A 20,642-nucleotide genomic window follows, 5' to 3' on the forward strand; every position below is an offset into this window, starting at 1 on the left:
CCGCAATGTCCCTTTGAAAGTATGTGGAACTTAAACAGAAGACACAACCTGCCCTGCTGGGGAGAGACCTTTCTTTCATCCAGATGATAGAAGCAGCCAAACATTGTGCAAGAAGTTCTGGGTAAACACTTCATGACAAGAGGAAGAAGATGAAAGGAGATTCCCAAGGTTGAGGGATTGGTTGGAAGCCCTCTGGGAGCCTGGGAGTGAAGGCAATTTGTGAAGGCGATGACAAACAGTGACCATCAGAGAGAAGGGTGGGTGGTCCTCAGGGAAGGGAAAGAAAGGAAAGGAGAAAAAAACAAACACAGGCTACCTACCTGAGAGTGAGGGCCACAAACAACCTACTTCTAATGCCAAGATTTTTCTGACAAATAGTCCTAGAGCAGAGTTTAGTAGAAGATCCATATAATTCAGGTAAAACTTTCTAGAGAATATTCATTTTATTTTAGGTAGAACAGCCTGGTTTCAAAGTTAAGAAAACTCTAAAATCCAGTAAATACCAACTTATATAAATAATTACATTACCATGAATTATTTTCATTAAATGACTTAGTATACAGTACTTTAAAAAAAAAAAAAACTTTCTTATTAAAATTCCAATGGAGGATTGCCTGAAATTAAATCCAGAGTTCTTTCCAAAGAGTTTTGCAAATATCATCCATGCAGTAGGAAGAACAGAAATTCTGATGAGAACACATTTTTCAAGAATTCATCTCCACCTTTCCTTTCGCTCAGGAGGTGGCCTCTTATTTGCAGCTGTTGGATGTAACCAGTGAACCGAATACTTGAAACCAATTTGCTGGTTTGAGAAGAGGTTATTGATTCTCACAGCATGTGTACACTTAGAAAATTTCATTGTTTAACTCTGCATGTGGATGATTCTTGCCTTAGACTACATTAAGTCAGGAAGATGGCAAGCTCTCTGGACTCTCCTTGTTTTATTGAAGTCTTCAGAGGAGTTGAAAAATGTTTAACAGATCCGAATGTTGCCTTGAGTTAAAAATACCTGTACATGCTTCTCAGAAAATGTCTGATTAGGTGAGGGATATTTTTTGTAGGCATGTGCTTTGTTTTGAGGGAGGATGATGGGAGAGAAATTTCTGTGCATTTTGCATGGTACCAAGAAAGCAATGGCAGTGAATGATAAAACTCCAAATTAAATAAATGCATTCCTGGATATTGTTGAAAATGATCACTGCTTGTGATTTATCATTTTCAGACTTGCAAAGTCTGATCAGTGCAGTCTTTGGCTATTGTTAGCATTACAGTTAGATTACCTGTATTTGTGTTCTTGAAGTAGAAGGAAGCCTCCTGTTACAAGATGGAAAGGAAAACAGAGGGGGCATAGACACACATACTCCCCAAATGACTCTGTGCATTTGTATTTCTTTTTATTACTTAAAAGTTCAATGACATAATGAATATTCAATTGTTTGGGTGGGCGAAAATGAACACAAACTCAGCATTTGAGGTCAACATCTTTTGTGGGTGTTGTCTAAGAACACATGCGAGATGACGAAGGTACACATTGCTGAATGTCCCCTTCAGATCTTGGAAATGGAGATCCCCCCCTCTCTAATTCCCCACTTTTTCCCTATAAGTATTACTAATACCCCTGGGAGGTTCATTGCAACAGAGAATCTGCCATTTTGAACCAATGTGAGCAGCATAGTTAGCAGGAGGAAATGATTTATCGTTCCCCAGCACCATTCATAAAGTGATCATTATGATCACAAAGGAGGGCTTTAATTTGAGACAAGAAAAGTTTCTTTCCCTTTAATGGAGAGCCACATCTCTGACCCTTACCCGTCTGGGCTTATGACGAGAAATAGGCCCTCTGGGTATTTATTGACTTGTACTGAAGGTTCTTTCTACTACAGAGTTATTTTTTAGAAACAAATTTACTTAGGGCTTGGTTTGGGGAGGCAATTAGTGGAGAAAAAAAATCAGGTTAATATTTTTCTCAAACATCTTCATCATTGACTTTGATTTTAATTTTAAATCAATGTCATTACTCTTTCAGGCCCCATGGTTGATAGAAAAGACTACCAGATGAACCACAGATGGTCAATGAAATTGAAGGAATGACTCAAACATTTATCCAAAGGCATGATCCAAGAGATGCAAAGGGGCAGAAGTCTCCATGAACAGGGCAAAAGACAAGCAAGCTATGTGTGCCCATGTGGTGGTATGAGAATTATTTAATTTCCTGTTATGTCTGTAACATGTGAAGTTTGTCAAGCACAAGAACCCAACTTACAGACCTTGTGCTACAGGTTCTCAAAGACTGTGCAGCAAGCACATCCGCCATATAATTTGCCTAAGTTAATTGTTAGACTTCCAAAGTATCATGTGTTTTGGTGATTTGCAGCCTGGGGATCCTTCTGCTGCATTTCTGGATCCCTCCAGAGAGTCAGCAACAGCACTAAGTCCCAGGAGGTGAGATTCTCCATCTTTAGGTATCAGAGTCACGTTGGGATTTCACCTCTTAGTCCTGTTGAGAACAGGTCACCTGAAAATGAAATTCTGAGACACAAGAATAAGGAATTCTTTGTAGGTAGAAGGAATAGAGAAAAGGTTCCTCTTGCTCAAGGGATAAACTAAATTTAAAGGAGTGGGAAGAACACTGTTACAGAATGACATTTTAATATACGATCCTCCCCCACTGTTGGCAGCTCCTGTTGCCTCTGTTTCTGACCCCAACCCCATTCAGACATCATTTATTGTATCAGAGAAAGAAGTTTCACCAGAGCTCAAGAAAATAAAAAGTCTTTGATTCTCAGAAGTTAAGACCCTGAGGGCACTTGGCATAAAAACTGTATCATGATTTGGAGCAGGGCTTCCCGCACTGGTTGGACATGAAGTTTTCCAGATGTGCTGTTAGGGATAGGGCTGGGTCAAGGAGAGCAAAGAGAGCTGGTAAATGCTGGTGGAGGGGTAGAGGGGAAGCAGAGGGCATTGTTAGATGCTGTGGTCCCTCTCTTCTCTGAGAAAGAGACTCCAGACCCAGATCCCCAGAGGGGAAAGTCCTGGTTGACAGAAAACCCAGATGACTTGAGGTTGCCATCATTTCCCAAGAAGAGCCCTACGAGACTGTAAAACCCCAGAACAGAAATGAGTAAGTGGTGTGTAGAGGACAGATGGTCTGAGCCGGCCTCAAGGGATCAAGCACATCTGGCACACTGTGCAAGTGTTGATATGAATCCTCTGTGCTCAGAAGTGCTACCAGCATCGTAATAAAGGACCCAGAGTTTCCTCGCAGCCCCGTGGACCAGAAAGCAGTGCAGTCAATCCTCCTATGTCAGCGGCTGAGGGAGAGAGTGCTGTACTAGGCAACAGCTCAATAGCAAGACCCACAGGAATGGGAGGTCTCAGGCAAGCATCACCCAGAGCAGGGCCTGCCTCTTTCCATTGCCCTGCTCCAAGGCAAGCCCCTTGGAATGGGGGTTGAGGATGCAGCATTGAGTGAAGTTATGGTTCTGACACTGGATATAAGCCCCAAATAGATAAGTCATCATGAAAAAAAAAAGTGCTATCTCCCATGCAATTGGCAGTATGGACTGAGATGTGAACTCAAAAGTGAAACCATGCAATCAATCAATAAATTCAAACAAGTCAGGCACACCTGACACAACCACTCAGCTCCTTGTCTTTGGAATTTAGGAGAACTGTAAGAATCTCAGCACAAATCTTGACCATTGCTAGGTAGCTTGATTAAACACAGCCTTTCAGTTTCCTGGGTGTGGTGCATTCAGTTCTGCTTATTTTGTGCTGGCAATGTGGCTGCCACCGTCCTAGGAGCTGTCCCTATTTCCATTAACTCTTGAAACAACACCTGAAATTAGGCATCATTCCCATTTTACTGATAAGTAACTATATGCTCAATAAAATGAAATTTGAGGGAATGCTCCAGCATCTCCTTTGTGAACGTTGATGGACGATGCTGTGGATAAGGGCACACTCCTCCCTCCTTCTTCCCCCAACAGCATTTCCCTTTTTCTTGTCCATTCCTTGCCCTTTCCTACTTCTGCACTATTACTCTGCTCCTACTCCTCATACTGAACCTCTTCCCAGTACTTTGACATAGTCCCCATTTTCCAAGGCACAATTCAAGTTCCATCTGCTCCCAGACACTTTTTCAGCCCTCTTCATTATTATTATTTTATTCACCTTCCTGGGTTTTTCTTAGCCTTCATACATCCATGCTGGCCTGTTATGAAAGTCAGCTTTGCATGGCAGGCATGTCACTTCTGGATTGTGAACCCAGTTGAGCTTCATCTTGTGCATTTATGGTACTCACCATGCATTTGGCATCCTAGCCTGGTAGATATTTTGGTACTTGGTCCATAATAAAGCATTAATGCCTATTGTCAAACTAAATTGAACTTAAAACTCCAAAACACACAGGGAGTGAAGCATGAGACAGATGCTTGAGAGAATGTTTAACTGATCATGTCTTTGATTCCTTCACTGTTTTTCTTCCTTTTTCCCTAAGTGATTTCAAAATTTTTCAAACATATAAAACAAGTTAAAGAATAGTTTAGTGAAAACTCCTACAGTGATGACCTAGCTCCTATAATATATATTCTGTGGTGTTTCTGTTACTATCTCTCTCCATCTATTCATCCCTCTAACCCACCTCTCTGACTGTCGAATACATTTAACGTTTGAGAAACCTTTGGAATCAGATCTGGGATTCATTCCTGCATTCAGCTTGTTCTTACTGTGAGACCTTGGTTGTGTGTTTAACCTTTGTCTGTTCCCCCTCTGCAAAATAGGGATGGACAACAATGCCTACTTCACGGAGTGTGGTGAAGAGTAAATGAGATAAAGCATGTAAAGGTCTGGCCCAGTGTGTTTCAGCACAGGGTAGCAAGAGGAAAAGCAGAAGTGTTTACAGTCATTGGCACTGATTTGCAATGATAAATGTTTCTGATGTTCTTGTTTCCCGTCTCTGTGGTAGATCCAGAAGGAAAAGAAATTGATAGGAGATAATCAATCTTAGCCTCTTCTTGGTTATGAACAGTCCCTGGATCCACCAGGTAAGCAAGAGATTATCTGGACTTTGGCATGGAAACTGCATTCAGAATTCCATGGTATAATTAAAAAGAGCCAATGGTAGAATCACCATTCATTTACTTTCACCCAGACAAGATGGGGAATCTTACACTTATCTAAAATTCAGGGAAAAAAAAAAAAAACCTTGCTAAATATGGAGATAATTAGGAGAGAATGTCAGAAAGTTCTGTAGTCATAAAAATCAATCCATGAGCTCTGTAGGGATTTGCATATTTTCTGAGTATGAGTTTTCATGAGTACAACCTTCTACTGTAAGGCTGTAGAATATCCCGCTAGTGGAACCATCTTTTAATTATGCTTCACCTCATTTTGCCCCTGAAATTGCCCTGCAAACTTGTGTTTGGGGAATGCAGATCACCTTCTCTGTGGCCTCAGACCAGGCACCCTTTGGGACATTGGATGGGTAGGAAAAAGGAAATCCCATCCTTGTTTTCTGCCTCATTCTTTCCAAGTCTACCCCATGCCCAGTCATCACAATGTCCTTCACTTAGTTAATCATGTTCAGTACAGGATAGTGTGAATACTTTGGTTGAACGAAATTGTCATCTGTCTGTGTGAATAGTTTTCTGTGACACACTTAGAGTTGAGCCTTTTCATTTCAAATTTGTGTTAGTGTCTGCCTATTGAGTTGTCCCTAGATGAAATGGAAAATGCCTGATGTCCTTTGATGGTGTGCAACTTAAATGACATGTCATGTTAATCTGTGGAACTCTGAACAACACAAGTGCCTGCTTTCCCCTAAGCCCCACCCTGCAAGTAGATAGTCAGCATCAATAGATCTTAGAATAGCCTGCTGGAATCCACATTTTAAAAAGTCTCTACAAATTATTTTACCTCACAGCCAGAGTTAAGAACTGCCTCTTGACTGTAAATCTGTATAGTTCTTAAAGGGAATGAGAGGTGTAGTATGTCTTTTAAGATGCAAAATCTTGATTAACCTTTTATATTTTGCTTTGCTTTCCATCAGTTGATAGCCATACAATGGAAAACTAGCTGAAATGAAGTGACTAGGAGTCTTTACAAAGTAAAATAAGTTGGGTGTAAAATGGAGAAAAGGACAACCAAGTAGAGCCATTGGGGAGACTCAGGTAAAGTAAGAAGAACCAGTAGAGACTTGTCACAGCCAACCAAGAAAGCAGTGCTGGGATTATTGAGAAAAGGATATAACCTAGGGCAACATCAGATATACGAAAAAAAACTTGCCATATTTCATCATTTCTAACACATCCATAGTTGACATTGAAACATTCCAGGCATCTGTTGACATGAGGCCATTGGGACATAATTGTTATTGCTCACACAGAGCAAACTTTGTTGTTAATGGTGGCATTACTAGATAATTCCAATTACTCAAAGTTTCAGTTGACAAAGTATTTATGGGTAATTTAAAGAAAATTAAATCCTGGTTGTTGGAGAACCTACTGTTATCATCTGCTGGTTAGATTTTTTTTTTTTTAATAACACTGTTAAAGCTTTTCAATTGTTAGTTGCTTGGAAGAAAATTCTGGAGATAAAAGTGGAATCCCTTTGAAATAAATGCTGTATTCTTAATGTACTTGATGACACAGATACAATATCATGAAAAATGGGAACAAACATGCTAATTCTGAATTGAAAAGTGACTCAGGAGAGTTAAACTCTAAATGTGAAGAATTTGGGGGTACAGTATAATTGAAAGCATTTTTTTCTCTTAGTGGCACATAATATGTTGCTTTTATTAGAGCTCTCACTGTTCTAACGATCTCAGTCTCCTCCAGTGCAGACCAATGGGGTCTTTGATTCCCTGTAATATGGCATTTGTATTGTTTTTGCAAAGGAGACTATTTTGACAATTTTCAACTGCATATAGAACCCTATTGTTGGTAAATGATTGCCAATTAGAATTGATATATATATGTAAAATTATTGAGGAGGTCCAGCGAATCACAGATTTCTGTATATCTAATTTCCATGAACCCTAGCTTCTGAGACCTAAAAAACAGAGAGAAAAACCATTATATAATTAAGAAGGAATTATTTCTATTTTTGAAGAACTATATAGGAAATGAACATGGACTGATGGGTATACCCAGGTAGGCTTTCAAAAGACTTTCACAAGGTCCATTCTGGGCACAATTAGAATACAACAAAAAAGAATACCATTGAAATGGAATTGAGTGAGAGGGTGAGAGATACAATAAGACAATTTGAAGATTTGGCTTAAGTACTGCAAATTGCTCTTATGGCATTGTAACATCTAGGTGGTCAACTTTTTTTTTGTTCTCTTCTTGGGCAGGAGTTCCTCTGAGAAGTAGTCATTTTATCAAGACCCAGATGCCTTATAGCATACCTCAAGAACCACAATCCAGGCATTAGTTACACTTTTGTCACTGTGACCAAAATACCTGACAAAACAACTTAGAGGAAGAAAAAAATTATTTTGGCTTATGGTTTCAGAGATTCAGTCCATGCATAGCCACACTACTCTAGGCTGGAAGTGAGGCAGAACATAATGGTGGAAGGTCATGGAGGAGGAAAGTTACTCAGCTCATGGTGACCATAAGCAGAGAGAGAGAGAGAAAGAGAGAGAAAGAGAGAGAGAGAGAGAGAGAGAGAGAGAGAGAGAGAGAGAGAGAGAGAGAGAGAGAGATAGGGAGGGACCAGGAAGACAAGATATAATCCAAAATGCCACACTCCACTGACCTGCTTATTCCAACCACGTCCCACCTGCTTACAGTTATCACCCAGTATAGTAGTCCTTTCAACTGGTTAAGCCATGAAATTAATTAATACATTGATTAGGTTATAGCTCTCATGATCTAATGATTTCACCTCTGAACATTCCTACATTAACACAGGAACTTTTGAGGGATACCTCATATCTAAACTACATCAATCTATAAGTACAATTTCTTTTCCACATGCTACCTTTGAATATGTCAAGAAGAAAAGCTCTCAAAGAGACCTCAGGTTGTTCTTTTCCAAACGAAACATCCCATTCTTCAAAGATTCATAATCTATTTCTTGGAAGCTCCTCCCATCTTTGAGTATCTCTTCTAAATATCCTCCAGTGGGTCTATAGTCTTTCTAACTAGCTAATATAGGTTTCATTTGTTCACAGTCTTAGTTTTTGCCTATTTTCCAAGTTTAATTCTCACTAGCAACCCTTTCTCAAACAAGTTCTGATTAGAATAATATCACACATGGTCAACCTACTTGGAATTGTACTGAATGCAATATCTGAGGAGGGTCTGAAAAGTGATCACTAGAGCAGAGGTCTCACCACCTGACTCTGCTTTATCTAAGCATAGCCAAATGCATCAGTGATTTGGCCCACATACACGTGGTTGCTTCAGGTTAAGCTCGTGGTGATTGCTGTCCTCAAGTCTTCTCCATACTGAGGACACAAAGCCACATCTTCCCCATGGAGTGCTTGTGCTGGTTGTTCTTTGGCATTTATTCCTACTAAATTTCATGATGTTTGGATTCAAGCCATTGTCATCTGTCCAGAACTTTGTTATCCAAAATGCTGACATTCCTTTCAACTTTGGTTATCAGCAGATATAATCTTGCTTTTCTGTATCATTATCAAAATTATTGATTTAGAATATTACATGGAACAGTCTTGTAGTTCTTTGCCTCTTTCCAGTTTTTCACATCATAGAGGTCTTTTAACATCACAAACTCAATTTCAGGATCATCCAGGCCTCATATTTCTGGCTTTGACCTGAAAATATTTTGGAAGACTTAGCAAATGCCTTTTGAAACTTCAGCTGTCAAATATAGAAAGCCTTTTCCTACTCTATGCATCTAGATCCTGGACCTAAGCAAATAAATAAATAGATTAGAAAATAGATTAAAAACAGAGTTAAGCCTAATATGACTTCAATGGTTCACTGTTTTTTTTTTGTTGTTTGTTTTTGTTTGTTTTTTTGGTGTGTGTATGTTGGTGTTTGTGTAGTTTTTTTGTGTTTTTTTTTGTTTGTTTGTTTTTTGTTTTTTGTCTCATTAGGGCCTTCACAATGTCTGGTACATGGAATACGAGAGTACCCAATTAACATTTTTTTGATCCAAGCACAATATTTCATTGGAAAATAAACAGATCTTGCTCCTGGCTCTTGCTAGGGTAAGAAAACCTATTTCTTTACACCTGTCAAGGACATCTGCTTTGGGAAGTCCCACACACAGGTTAGGTCCACACCAGAGTTTGAATTGACTATTTGCTCATCATGTAAATATTATTGCTGAAATGAAAATATGATTGAGACTGGAAGTGTGAACCAAATGCAGAAGGTGCCAGCTCTTTAATGTAAGCAATTAATTAGGCATCATCTTTAAGTCTGGTGATAGGTCCCAGGGTGTTAATCAAATCAAATATCATCAGCTGCCTGGAGAACAGGCTCTTTTCAGGAAGCACTCCCTACACCGAAGGGGAGAGGAATGTGGCACTGAATGGATTCTCTGAGGCTCCAGGCTAAGGACATCTATGGAGGAATTATGGAAAAATGTTACATAGGCACATCCATGCTAGATTAGACAAACTGTTGAGTCAGCTGATGTTATAGAAAAGCCTAAATTTGGAAGCCAGGCAGAGCTGGGTTCCAACACCAAATTCTCCTTTTGCTAGCCTTGGAAGATACCTGATCTGTGTGAGCCTTAGTTTCTTCAGTTTTAAAATGGGGTGACAACACCTACCTGGTAGGGTTTTATAAGGATGAGAGACCACATGGCAGCACCCAGCACCATGCTCAGCCTTCAGGAAGGATTGTGCGTGGCAGTGGGGTGGTAGTGATGTGGTGGTAATGAATGGGTAGTTGGGTTCTGGTCTCCACCCTGCTACTGCTGACTTTGATCTTGGCCATACTCTTGAGCTTCTAAAAAGGCAGACGTGGGCTAGAGGATGCTCCAGGGCTAATGAACTGGCATTCTTTGATAGGGATCAAAGTTAGGGAAGTTTTGTGATAAGGGCATTAAGACAGGGTAGAAGGTCACTGAGGGTGCTGTTGTAACCATGGGCGATGTCCCTCAGAGAGTTCATTTCCTCCACTCCAAACTTCTCTTCCCCCAGAGCAGCCTGGAGACCACCTGACGGGAGCTGTCATCCTTTGTCCTCACCAGCACACCTATCTATCTGTCATCATCTGGATCACCAACGTGGAGCATCTTTGTTCAGGACAGAGAGACATCTAGCACAGCAACCAGGGTACCTTGAAGAAAAAAGTAAGTTTGTGATGATGGGGAGGGTCTGCCTTGAACTATGAGGATATTTAAAATAACATTTTTCTTTACTTTCTAATTGCAAATTAATACATGACTGATGCAGAGAGTTATGAACACAATAGTTTGAAGGCCACCACAGTTAGCATTCTGTGCATGTTCTTTCAGTCATTTACATATAAAACAGAAATGACCTCACACCATCGCCCTACCTAATAAGGACTTTTCTGGGCATTCCCCCTCTACATAACCATTTCATCAGTGCTGTTTAAGTTTGCTGATTTTCATTAACAGTAATTCCTTAGTTATGTAGCAAAGGTGTCTGAAATGAGATGATTTCCCCTCAGGCATATGCAAAGAACATTAGGGAATGAGAAGAAAATTTTAGAATTTGTGTTTATACTTTTACCTCTTATTTTATCAATTGTGCGTGTGTATTTCATAACATGGAAAAGTAAGTCTGGAGGTAGAGAGTCCTGAAGTGGGACAGTGGCCCCAGGGTTTGAAGCTATTTCCAATTCTCTGCTCTTCTGTCCTAGTGGACAGGCACCAGCCCCAAGCCTGTAACATGGCTGCTGCAAATCTTTATTTTACACTCACATTCCAGATGGGAATAATGGGGGAAGGGGCAAGGCAATTGTTTTCTCCTATTAAAACTTTTCTCTTTATTCTAGAAGAGGTTTTCCTTTTCATTGGTCAAATCAAAGGAAGTCAATAAATTGAAAAAGTTTAGCTTTTCATCTTCTTTGGCAATGAAAGTCAAGAGCATGGGTGATTTTGATCTTCTTGAGAGTAGATAATCCATAGGGCTTGCCAAAGTCCCCTCCCTGGAAAAGTGCATGCACTTGTACACCCGTACTCACACACAAACCCAACTTGTTAGGCAATTTCAGGGGGTTCTCAGCTAAATGCATGTGTGTGGGTGGGGGGCACCCATTCCACAGGACCAAATTGAGAACCACCCCTTGAATGGATGCTGTGTTCAATCCAAGTCAAGAGGCAGGACAAGAGCAAGGGGAAAATGGAGAAAAAAGAGAAAGAGGAAAAAATGTGAATGGCAGTGCCAAATAGAGCAGAGTGGCCATGACAGTTATAAATAGCAGATACAATAATAAGAGTAAAAAATAAACACAACAGCAAAGAGGAAAAGAGGTTAAAGCAATTGTACAATTGGGAAAGAAAAGAAAATCATTTATGTATTTGAAGCTTAAAGAAATATACCATCCAAATGGACTAGAAGTGAGCTCGCCAATGTGGAGTTGAGGCTGGCAGTGGGTGGGGAACTAAGCCACAACTTCTTTGCTTCTGTAGAGTCACAGGGTTTTCATCAGAAATTTAAGGGGTTTCTCCAGAAGGCTTAGAAACTTGAAGATTTGAAGTCTGATAGAGAATAGTCAAGCAATAAGCTCAGTTCCATAATTCTGCAAAGAGGTATTAAATTAGGCATTATAAATAATTTCTAGTGAAGTTTATCATGACAACTTGCAGTTAGTTCCCTACAGATTTATATGAAGTGATTAAGATGTTTGGGCTTACATGATTTGCCAAAGACATACACACATGCAGCAAAATAATTTGTACCATCATCCCCCAAATATCCTACAGGACCTATGACAAACTTCCCCCAGGGTGGAAAAATCACAGGTCCCCCTGTATCTTTGGCCCATTAATAATTAAAAAGGTATTTGAATCATGTGTATTTTTTTCCCTAGGGAAATTGAAGATGGTATGAAAGAAGATCCTTGTATTGGAAAAGAAGTTTAAAAAAAGTGGAAGTCATGAAGCTACAGAAGAACTCGGTGAGTTTTGCAACAGGGAAAAATCCCCAGTTTCTGAGCACATTTTATATCCTGAAACATTTTATATAAATGATGGAACTAATATATAATATATATATATATATATATATATATATATTTTTTTTTTTTTTTGCAGTGCTAGGGATTTGAACCCAGGGCCTTGTGATATATTTTTATAAAACATTCCAAGTGTCACACAGCAAGTTTTTAGGCTTCCCATACCTAATGAGGTTAGAAGTTAAAGAGAGTTCAAGATTTTTACCTATATCTAACCCAGAGTGAACCTAAAGTAAAACTCTGTAAATGTTGAATAAAGAGGAGCAGTGGATTTAAACTCAGGTTCTGGGGACAAGTTACTTAAGTTACTTTGCTTCTTTGTCCCATTTTCTTAAAGCGTACAATAGCGATAACTCCTTCATAGGATGGTTTTGATGATTAAATGGATAATCCAGGTAAAACACTCCACAGGAAATGGCATGGTAAACATTCTGATTGTTACAGAAACACATGGATAGAAGTGGTAGTAAGTTTTGTATCACTGAAAAAATACCTGAAAGAGTCTGCTTAACAGAAGGAAGGGTTATTGTGGCTCACAGTTGCAGAGGTTTCAGTCAGTGGTTGGCTGGCTCCATTGCTTTTGGGCCTGTGATGAGGCAGAACCCCAGGGTAGGAAGCATGTAGTGGAACAAAGCTGCTTACTCATAGTGACCAGGAGGAAAGGAGGAGCCCGGAAACCCAATGCCTGCTTCCAGGATATGCCCCCAGTGACCTAACTTCCTTCTACTAGGCCCCACCTCCTGAAGGTTCCGTCACCTCCCAATAGTGCCACAGGCCATTGACCAAGACTTTAACACATGGACATTTGGGAGATATTCAAATTATAAATTAGAGCAATGGAAAAGCAACAGTTGCTTTTTTTTCTGATTAGTTCTACATATTTTCTTCTTAATTCCCACATCAGTATTATGATGAGCTGGGGACATTTTAAAAGGCAAGTCACTCTGAAAAATAGCATTAATTCTTGGTGAGGTATTTCCCATATATTTTTGCAAGCATCAAAATGATGCAGTTTTTAAGATTTGTAATTATATAGTGGGAGATATCTGGGTTTGAATCCTTGCTTATTGAATCTAAGACTTGAAAAGTTGCCTAATTTCTTTGGGCCTCTGTGGCCTTATCTATAAAATGGAGATTCTGTGTTGCATGGTCTTTGACTTGCACTATTAACAAAGCATTTTCCAGAAGCGAAAATGAAGCTAAGAGGTGATATGAAGCATATTTTCTCTGTCTTGTAAATAATATATTAAGCTTTCAGTCTCAGAATATTCAAGGTGAATTTTTGAAGCATGCTTATGTCAGGAGTTTGTTTGTTTATTTCATGTTCAAACATTAAGGGCACTGTGAAGGTCTATTCAGATTGATCTGGTAAATACATAACCTACCTATATTCCTCACCAGGACTGTGGAACACATTGCTAATCCATCAAAACATTTGACTTACTGAGTTCACACTCAGCCTCCAAAGTTTACTCTACACAATACTTCAGGCAACTCTTACCAATTTAGTTGATATTCTGTGAAATAAAACTTATTTTCTATCTCTGTTCCAATAACATATCTTCAGAAGTGATATTTTTCCTGGGGGATGAAGAATTTCTAAGTTTTCAAATAAACCCTTCTTCTGAACTTCCAAACTCATCAATGATGACAGATAAGCTTCTCCCATATCCTTGAATAAGCAGGGTGAGTTACATAAAAATGAGGGAAAAAGTTGACTGGCAGTACCCATGATCTATTGTTTGTGTCATTTTGGAATATGCTGCTAAGACAAATGACACTGATTGCTGTAATTTTTAAAGAAGAGATTTGCTAGAGTCTGAGAAAGTCATTTGGGATGTGGCTTCTTTAACTCTTGACTCAATAATTTTCTGGAAAGACAGGTTACTCTGTCTAGTGAATCTTACAGCTAGCTGACTGTCTTTCATTGTGTCTTAGGAGAAATATGTAAATAACCAAATGTGAAAATGGTTCTTAGATGTTGATTGGTTTATACACATTGAACTCAAAGTTCTATAGCATCTTATAATCAAGCATTGTTACTTGTCATGTGACCCTATTCTTCAGGGAAACAATCAGTCATTATGTACTATTTAGGAGGACAAGAAAATGTATACTTACTTTAGAAAAAGAAACGTCTCCTACAAATCAATAAAAAGAGATATGTCAATGGAAAATGGGCAAAGATAAGAAGAATTAAACCTCAGAGAAGACAAATTCAAGAAATTAGCATGAATATGAAGAGATGTTCAAACTTGACAGAAAATGCAAATAAATTAACAATGAGATATTACTTTGCATTTATTAGACTGGCAACATTTATGAAGTTGGGTAACACCAGGAGTTAGTGGGGGATCTGGGACCATGAGAACCCTAATGCACTGTTGATGGGATTGTTGATTTGTGTAGAAATTCTGCAAAGGACACTAGTGATAATAGAAAATTAACTCTATGTCTACTTTCTGAAGTAGCAAGCCAAACCCATTCCCAGGTACTTATGTCACAAAGGAATTCTCAAAAGTTTGAAAGTGTCCTATAGAAGTCAGATGATGAGTTGTCCCAGATTGTCTGGGACAATCATAGTATATCACTGCTGTCCTAGTGTAATAATTAATGTCACTCATTCATTCTCAAAAATGTTCCCTCTATATGAAGCTGGTCATTGCAGCATACTTGTGGTGGGAAAGAAGGAGAGGTGATTTGGGGAGTGAAGAGTCAAAATGTGTTGGGTTCATGCTACTCAGCAGAGAGAAGTGACAGACTAGCAAAAAACATGGGTCTTAAAAACAGTGTTGGATGAAAATGAAAAAGACAGGTTTATAACAGCACTATTTGCATGCAGTTAAAAGTCCCATTTATTTAAACCTATATATTTTATAAGAACCCTTGCTAACAAAGGACATGGTTGGAATGGTTGCCTTGGGGCAGCGGAGGAATAGGAGGGGAATAAAGGGGCAGAAAGAAATAAAATGAGAGGGGTCTTGTTGAACCAAAGAAGCTAATGAACCATTGAGAAGTGTGATTAATTCAGCCTCAGGACCTGAAATCAAAAACTGAGTTCCATCAAATTAGATGAAACTGAGACATTTAAAAAAATATTCAAAGAAATTAAACTATAGCTTTCTTGAGAAATTTGCATTTATTTATTTATTTACTCTCTTTGAGGTTCTATAAAGCATGCAAAGCAGCTTAAATAAGTACCTTAAGTAGAACCAAATAAATATAAAATATTTGAGTAAGGAAGCAGAACTGAATGTATATAGAACTAAGAAAGCTAAGGCAAAGCCACTGTGAGGTTATCAGCTAAAAATTCATATAGGAAGGACCGATACACTCGCTGGAGATGGGGCTTGGAAGTGCACTAAATTGGTGAGTGGGTAATGCAAAGAAGGAAATGCCCTCACCTATACAATCCATGTAGTCTGGAAAAAGAGCCACCACAAAACCATTCGAAGTACTAAAAAGCTGCACACATTTCTCATTCTGAAATCAGAGAGAAATCAGTCCCTTGGGCTCTTATAAGGAGGGCACTGCGTAATGAAATAGCGACCTAGAAAACTAATTTCTACAGAAACACTCATTCCAAAACCATGTTGAAAACCAAAGTGTTAATTTACTCTAACAGGGTTTGGGCTCCCTGAATTTTCACAACACATCCAGGTTTCAGTTTCAGATTAGTTTGGGATATGTTCTTAGGTGTGCAATAAACCTGTGACTCATAAGGTATTTATTCTACTGGATTATGAATCCCAGGGCCAGAAATTCCTGGTCATTACAGGTATAGCCAATGAAATTTAAAAAGCAAAGGAGTCTCCAGAATATGGTCCACCATCTCTTCCTGGAACAATTTCAGCAGCAATAAAATTTCATTGAATAAAACCCAAACAGTAATTGTAGAGATCACAAAAGGTAAATCTACTACGTGGAAAGAGGTATCACCCTGAAAGTGAAACCAGAAATAATAATAATAGAGTTCAGTGGCAATCATCTGCAGAAGGGATCCACCCTGAGAAATGATCTCCAAAAGGACATTTTGGGGGTGGTGTGTGTGTGTGTGTGTGTGTGAGAGAGAGAGAGAGAGAGAAAGAGAGAGAGAGAGAGAGAGAGAGAGGGAGAGAGAGAGAGAGAGAGAGAGAGAGAGAATAACTGGGATTTTGATTTCTGGTTTTGGAGGCAGGGTTGTTCAAGTTCTTTTGAAACCTTGTTTAAATAACCCCTGAGCACCTTGCAATTATATTTTATTTTGTATTCACCAAGCATCCTCTCTGCTTAGTAATTCCATTTCCAAGAGCAAGAGGAAGGGAAGTGTGGTAGATTGATGCCAAAGTGGCTATAATTATTCTTTATCCCTATATCCAAACCCCATAAAAGGTGACTTTATAACTCATGCCTTCCATGGGTGCCCTTGAACATGGCCTGACTTTATGATTTGTTCTGGCCAATGGAATGAGGTAGAAGTGAGAGTGTGCCAGTGTTAAGCCTTGAAACCTCTCAAGAGGCCCAAAGCTCCTCCCTCTCTCTATCCTCTGAACCCACAGCCCCATGGGAACACACTCAGACCACTGGATAAATGATGATCAGCAAGGCCGGTTACCCTGCTTGCTCTGGCTCACTGCCAGAAAACATCAGACACAAAGGTGAGGTCTCTTTAGATCAGCTAGTCTACAGCACAATCACAAGAACCTGAGTAAGCCCAGGAGACATCAGCTGGACTCCACCCACATCAGCAGAACTTCTCTGATGACCTCTGATATGTGAGCAAAATCAACTGCTTACTTGTTTTAAGTCTCTAAGCTCTGGCATGGTTGTGATGCAATAGTAGCTAATTGACATAGGAGGGCAATCTAACGTGAGTCTTTTGACTAATGAAAAAATTGGGTCGCCAGTATAAATAAAAATACAAGCAAAAGTTGTTATTATTAAATAACAACACCAAAGCCCCTTGACATTCTAGTTTGTGTTTTAGGATCTTATAAGTCAGTTAGTTTGGAAGTTCCTGTGAACTTCAGTAGATCTGTGGAAGTGGACTAATCTGAATTTATGGATTTGCAAGATAAGGATCAGATCCTAGACCAGCGACTTTAAAAAGAATCCCACCTAGGATTCCAGCTGAGGTGTGAGGGGAAAGATATGGGGCTTTCAAAAACTAGAAGTGAGGAGTTCAAAGGATCCCAACACAAAGAAATGATAAACATTAAAGGTGATGGAAATGCTAATTACCAGGTCTGGATCCTTACACGTTGTATATGTGTATTATTGCATGGTTACCCCATAAATATATATAAAGATATGGGTCAATTAAACGTTTAAAATTTTTTAAATTTTGAAATTTAAGTCACAAAAATCCTATTTCCTCCTAGTGTATGTGACAGCATTGTTTTCTCTTAAAGTGTCTCTAATTACCCTGGAATTGCTTTGCACCCGCGACTGTGACTGCTCTAACAGTTCCCCTCTCAGAACTGTGTTTTCCACTCTGTTGGTCTGTGTCTCATCACCTCTCCTCAGGGAAATGACAGGGAGTCGTGCACAAAAGTACCTGTCACAAGAGAAGCTGGGAAATACCAACTCTTAATTGGATTCTACGGTGGTTTCTGTGACCAGTTCTGACCCCCTGGCATTTTTATTTTTTGAGTTTTGTCATCCTTTTTCTTATGAGGAATTTGGTAAGGCCTGGCCCCTGTCTCCCGTGAGTCACCAGTGTCTGTGACACTGTGACCGAGTCTCATTATGGCCACCACTGCTGTGTGGCCAGATCTTTTGAAAGCAGGAATGGAGGCCTCTGGGATTCACTAATGACTCCTGGGGAGATGCAACAGGGCCCGCTGTCTGGGGATGCTGGGGGAGATGCCCAGGAATGAAAGATGGCTTCCCTTTCATGGATGCTAAAGGAGCAGTGCCAGAATTCTCAGGATATCCAAACAAGTAAACGCACAGGATTTAGGATTCAGCTTAGAAAATAGCTAGGAACTCTGGGAATATTTCTGTGAAATTAAAATGTTTCCCATGCTGTTTCTCCTGTTAGGAAACTGGAAGAGAGTGCTATGGTAGAGTCCTGGAATAGGAATAGAGGGCCTGGATGGGAGGCACACCTGGGTAACATCCTGGCTCTGCCTTGTTAGCTTTATGCCTTCTGGCAAATTACACAGCTTTTCTGAGACATGGTAAAGTAAGAATAGTATTAAATTTGTCAGAGGATTAAGTAATTTAAATGTGTATAATTCCTAGCATGGAACCTGGAGCATATGTGCACTTGGTAAATGTTAGCTCTTCAATTTTCCTCTTTTTTTTTTAACCCTTTCTGACTTTTGGGTTTCTTGTTGCTATTTGCTTGCTTGCTTGATTGCTTATATGTGCATTTTTTATTCTGTAAAATTAAGAATGGACTTTTGGAAAGCATGATGACATTTATATAAAAATCTTAGGTAAAAATCTATACTTTCTACCTAATCATCTCACCTGTGTAACTGTGCATTGAACAATTATCCAAACAAGAAGTGACAAAACTATAGTCATAGCAAGATCCATTATCCCTTCAAAAAAATGTCCTGATTACTTTTCTATTTTTCTAATTAAAAAATTCTTTCTCTAACCTGAAAAAATCATTTGTGTTATTTGCTACTTATTCTTTATTAGTGGTTCTATATAGTTATAAAATTCTCATCATTTCCCCAAGCCATTAAAAAATGGAGCAATGTTAATTCCCCATGGATTCAATGTGGGGATGAATCTTGTATAAAGTTTGTCACATAAACTTATTACTTCTATCTAGACAGACAATTTCTAGAAGAAGCAATACCGGATTATAATCCATCTTGTATGTTCATGCATCAATCAGGAAGTATTTCATGGTAAGAATTACATTGGTGCTTCATAATAATTGGGATAAAATGGTTATATCGGAGTACACCAAGAGAACAGTCAAGAAAGCATTTAGAGGAAAGGGAACTGATCTTGACTAGTCAATTGCTCATCCCTAGGTTGGGTTCTTCTACCACATTCTCTCACAAGAGCCCTGTGAGTCTCCCATTTTTCTGCAGAGGAAACAGAATCCCCAGATTTCAAATGACTTGCTTGCAAACTAAGAATTTAAACAAAAGACTGCTACTTGACTTTAAAATCCATATACTAACTTTGGTTCCTAGCAGCCTCCAACACAGTGGTTCTTACTTTTTACTATACTTTGGAATTATCTGGGAAGCCATAAAAAAAAAAATAGTAATGCCCAACACAGTACCAAAGAAGGAGAGAAAGATGGAGGAGTAACACTACCTGATTTCAAGATTTGCTGTAGGATTCAGTGATCTTGCTAGTGTTTCACTGAAAAAAAAAAAAAAAAAACCAGATACAGAGATCAGTAGGAAGGTACAGAGAGCCCAGAAGTAGACTCACACAAATAAATTCAACCCATCTTTGACAAAGAGGAAAGGCAAAGACAACTCAATACAGAAATGATAAGCTTTTCAACAAGTGGTATTGGAACAATTGAAAATCCTTAAGTTATAAAAAAAGGAATCTACGTAGATCTTACACTTTAATAAATACTAATTCAAAATGGATCATAGTTCTAAATACATTGTACAAAACTATAAAACTGTCAAAAGTAAACAGGAAATAAACTATGTAACTTTGGTTCAACAAGGAATTTTTAGATACTGAGCAAAAACATGAGTTATAAAAGAGAAAAATGATGTTGGACTTTATTAAATTTAAAAACTTCTGTGATAGACACTACTAAGGAAACCAAAACAAGAGAATTTCCCAAGCCATAGACTGGGAAAAAATATTTACAAAACACATATCTAATACAGGACTTGTTTTCAAATATATAAGGAACACTTAAAACTCAACAATAAGACAATAATCTATTAAATTTTAAAATAGACAAAATATCTGCACAGAGACACTTCAACAAAGATAGAAAGATGGAAAATTAGCATGTGAAAAAATATTCATCATTTTTTACTAGGGAACCAGATGCCACGGTATACCTTTTAAAGTGGCTAACATTTAAAAAAAAAAAAAACACTAATATTAATTGCCTACAAAGATGTGAAGCAACAGGAACTCTCCTTTACTGCTGATGGGAATGATTCCACTATTAGGGAAGACAGTGCAGCAGCTTTTTGCAAAGCTAAACAGAGTCTTAGTGTACTGTTCAGTGATTGAAACTCTACATATTTACGGATTTGAATGCTTAAGTTACTGCTTGAAAACACATGTGCATCCAAAGACCTACATGTGAGTGTTTATAGCAGCTTTCTTCATAATTGCCCAAACTGGAAGCAACCAAGATATCCTTCAATAGATGAATGGATAAGCAAACCCCGGTACATCCATGCAATGGAATATTATTCTGTGATAAAACGAAATAAACTATTAAGCTGCAAAAGACACATTAATCTTAAGTGCATACTGCTAAGTGAAAGAAAACAGTGTGAAAAGGCTGCATATTTTGTGATTTGAATTATATACGTTTTGGAAAAGGCAAGCTTATAACAATGGCAGAAA

General features: G+C 38.7%; 1 long non-coding RNA gene across 7 annotated transcripts in view; it reads left to right on the top strand.

Annotated features, from left to right (window-relative positions):
- LOC124964232 (uncharacterized) overlaps nt 1-20,642 on the top strand; it is a 135,711-nt gene that overhangs the window by 41,427 nt on the left and 73,642 nt on the right. For 4 of the 7 annotated variants that reach the window (XR_007104901.1, XR_007104898.1, XR_007104900.1 and 1 more), the window contains exons 2-7: nt 2,027-2,191; nt 4,967-5,045; nt 6,050-6,170; nt 9,074-9,187; nt 10,130-10,281; nt 11,991-12,077. This is a non-coding gene — a long non-coding RNA (uncharacterized LOC124964232). Of the gene's footprint in view, nt 1-2,026; nt 2,192-4,966; nt 5,046-6,049; nt 6,171-9,073; nt 9,188-10,129; nt 10,282-11,990; nt 12,078-18,903; nt 18,983-20,642 lie in introns of all 7 variants that reach the window. The other 3 variants (XR_007104899.1, XR_007104902.1, XR_007104903.1) reach the window with 2 other exon arrangements.

This window comes from Sciurus carolinensis, chromosome 14 (assembly GCF_902686445.1).
Source record: "Sciurus carolinensis chromosome 14, mSciCar1.2, whole genome shotgun sequence".
Lineage (NCBI taxonomy): Eukaryota > Metazoa > Chordata > Mammalia > Rodentia > Sciuridae > Sciurus > Sciurus carolinensis.